The sequence below is a fragment of the Suricata suricatta genome, chromosome 12 (assembly GCF_006229205.1).
Source record: "Suricata suricatta isolate VVHF042 chromosome 12, meerkat_22Aug2017_6uvM2_HiC, whole genome shotgun sequence".
NCBI classification, from domain to species: Eukaryota; Metazoa; Chordata; class Mammalia; order Carnivora; family Herpestidae; genus Suricata; species Suricata suricatta.
The window spans coordinates 5473264-5476425 of NC_043711.1; positions in this window are offsets into that span (position 1 = coordinate 5473264).

Below are 3162 nucleotides of genomic sequence, written 5' to 3' on the forward strand. Positions count from 1 at the left end.
TCTCTCTCTCTCTGTCTCTCTCTCTCTCTTTCTTTCTCTCTCTCTCTCTCTCTCTCTCTCTCTCTCTCTCTCTTTGATCTCAGGGGGTCCTTTTTGGAGTTTATTGTATTTTATTGTACTTGGTGGGTGTTTGGGGGGTGGGGGGGAGAGCTTGTTCTCATGGGGTTTGTCGGTACCTTCAGAAACTTTTACCAAAGTCATGTTTAGCTGCTTGCGGTGGAGCCCCCCGACCGCCTGTGGGCACGGGCGCCTGGGGTTGGGGGCCTGGGGGTGCGCCTCCTCCCTCGGGGCCAGCCCTCAGGGCTGGAGACTGGCCACAGCTTGGGGGGGTGAGTCGAGGACCTCAGGGGGCATGGAGGGAGCCCAAGGGGCCGTGGCCACACAGGGTGGCCTTCAGGGAAGGCAGGCACAGGGCACGCTGAGGGCAGCAAACGCTGCCGCGGCAGGGAGGTGGTAGGGGGAGTCCGTGGCAGGAGCGGGGCGTCGGGGCCCCAGGGAAGGCAGGGATCGAGGGTGCAAGGGGTGGGCGTGGGGGTTCAAGGACGTGCGACAGGACCGAGGCGGGGCTGGCCGAGGGCTGGGCGTGTGCAGGCGGTCGCGCCCGCGTGGTGCCCCTGAGCGTCCCTCGACCCCCCCCCAGAGCTGGCCAGTCCGCCGAGCCCGTGCAGCAGCCGGAAGGGAGGGGGTGTGTTTCCTTTTTGTTGGTGATGCATGCAAATCAAGTGGACAACACAACAAAACAAAACAAAACACAAAAAAACCCCACAGAACCACAAAACCAACCAACACCAAAGGTGAGGAACTCGGCTGGATGCAGCTGAAGCAGCCTAGACCTAGGCGTCCCGACCCTCCTTCCGCCCTGTGCACTCCTGTCCCGCACTCACAAAATGCGGCATGTCTCAGAGTTCTCTGCTCTCTGTCCCCTCCCCCACTCGGGAGGGCAAGGGCCACCTTCTCTTGCCCCTTTGTGAGGGGATGGGGGCAGGGTGGGGGGGCCGACAGGCCTGGTCCCCCACCCTCCCTCACCTGGCCCAGCCAGGGGGGGCCTTCGTGCGTAGCCGGAAGGTTCCATGGCTGGTCCCAGGGCCAGTGCAGGCCTGAGGCCGGCCACCTGGATTTATTTTTATTTAACTGTTTTCTGTTTTGTGAGTGTCTGCCCGCCCCAGCCCCCGTTCAGTGTTAAGTGGGGGCCCTAGGGGGACCTCTTCTTCCCCTCTGCCTCTTTCCCAGCCTCCCCTCCGTCACCGGTCACCAGCCGTCCCTCTTAGCCAGGAGCGGGCGGGCAGGGCTTGGGGTGGCCCACAGCCCCTCCGGTGGTCGCCAGTATTCCCCTGTCCCTTTTTAAAATGAAATGCCCTCATTTGTAAATCCTTAGACGCTTGAGAATATGAGAATAAACCCCTCCCTTTTATTCCATCGAGTCTGTGGTGTGTCTTGAGCTCAGCAGGACTAGGCCGGAAGAGGTGGGAAGGGGCCCTGCACCCAAGCTTGGGGGCTGGGGGAGCCGGGCATTCCTTGGGCGAGGAGGCGGCCTCCATGTGGAGGGGCAATGGCTGAGCCAGGGTCTGGCAGTGGCATTTGTTTGGTTTGGTTTTTGGGTTTTTTTTTTTTTTACTTTAAATATTGTTTAATGTTTTATGTATTTTTGAGAGAGAGACGCACCCACAGTGTGATCAGAGGAGGGTCAGAGAGAGAGGGAAGAGATACAGAATCCGAAGCAGGCTCCAGGCTCTGAGCTGTCAGCACAGAGCCCGACACGGGGCTTGAACCCAGGAACCACAAGATGATGACCTGAGCTGAAGCCAGACACTTAACTGACTGAGCCTCCCAGGCGTCCCTGGCAGTGGTATTTGTAGTGAGTTCCCCTTTACCAAGGTGGAGTGAGGGACCTCCCCACTCCCCACTCCCCACCCCCACCCCGATGGCCACAGGTTGGCCAGAGCGGAGCCCTTAATCCCTGGCAGGCCTTGGGCGCCCGTTCTGACGCGCACCCTTCAGTCCACCGCCTCCGCTCCCTGCCTGCTGGGTGGCCGCTCAGCCAAGGACAGGGCCGCCTGCTGGCGCTTCTGCGGTGGGGGTGCACCTGACTGCCGGTCCAGCATGCGGGGGGCCACGCTCCTACTGCTGGCCCTGCTCCGGGGGGTCTCCACCTTGCCAGGCGGGCCACCAGGTACGTAGAGGCTGAGGCCGTGGCCCCTCACGCCGCCATCCCTGCCCCGGGGGAGTGGGTGGGTTGCAGGTGGGGTCTGCCTCTGTCCTGTTTCCAGATGCTCCCGTACCTCCAATTTCTATAGAGTCCCCAGCAGTTAGGCTGAGGCCAGTGACTGGGAGAGGTGTGTACACGTGCTTTTAGGAAACGGGGGGGACGGGGCGGGGGGAGGGCAAATGAGAACATTTGACTGGGATGCCTGCTGAGCGTTTCCGCAAGGCAGTGTATGTGTGTGTCCATCCGTGTGTCCATCCTCTGCTGCGGCTGCCCTCGGTGAGGAACCGCTGAGCTTCAGCCGCGCCGAAGGGCAGGGGCCCCCGCACCTTCCTTTCCCCGCTCCCCACTGGTCACAGAACCCTTGGAAAGAAAGGGCTGGGGCCAGCACCCTCCCTGGAAGCTGTCCTGCTGCTCCCACAGAGCAGCCCTGGGCCCCTTGGGTTGCTGAACCCCACCCCCCCTTCAAGCACCCCTCAACTCTTCCCGGCCCCGGATTCCCTGGCCCGCTCTGGGTGGAGAAAAGGAGGCCCGGGCAGGGAGTCGTCTCTGCAGAGGCGCGTGCCTTTGCGCCCAGCCCCAGCTGCTGGACTGTGGACGTCCCCATGGTGTTCAGGGGACCTAGAGCGACTGTGCCAGCTGTGAGCCGGGCGCGGAGCCGAGACGGGGGCATCCCTCGCCGCACCAGCACCCATTTCCCTAAGGAGGCGGCAGGGGCGGGGAGGTTGGGTCACTCGCCTGGAGCGGCTGAGGGACTGCGCGGCCCCGTTCCTCGGGGCGGTCCTCTCTTCCCGCCAGCACCCCCTTTCCCGGCGGCGCCCGGGCCCTGGCTGCGCCGCCCCCTTTTCAGCCTGGAGCTGTCCGACGCGGAGGACGCCTTCCCGCGCCGCGCGGGGCCGCTCGAGGTCCCCGCCGACAGCCGCGTCTTCGTGCAGGTGCGGACGCGGGGCGCTCCGGGG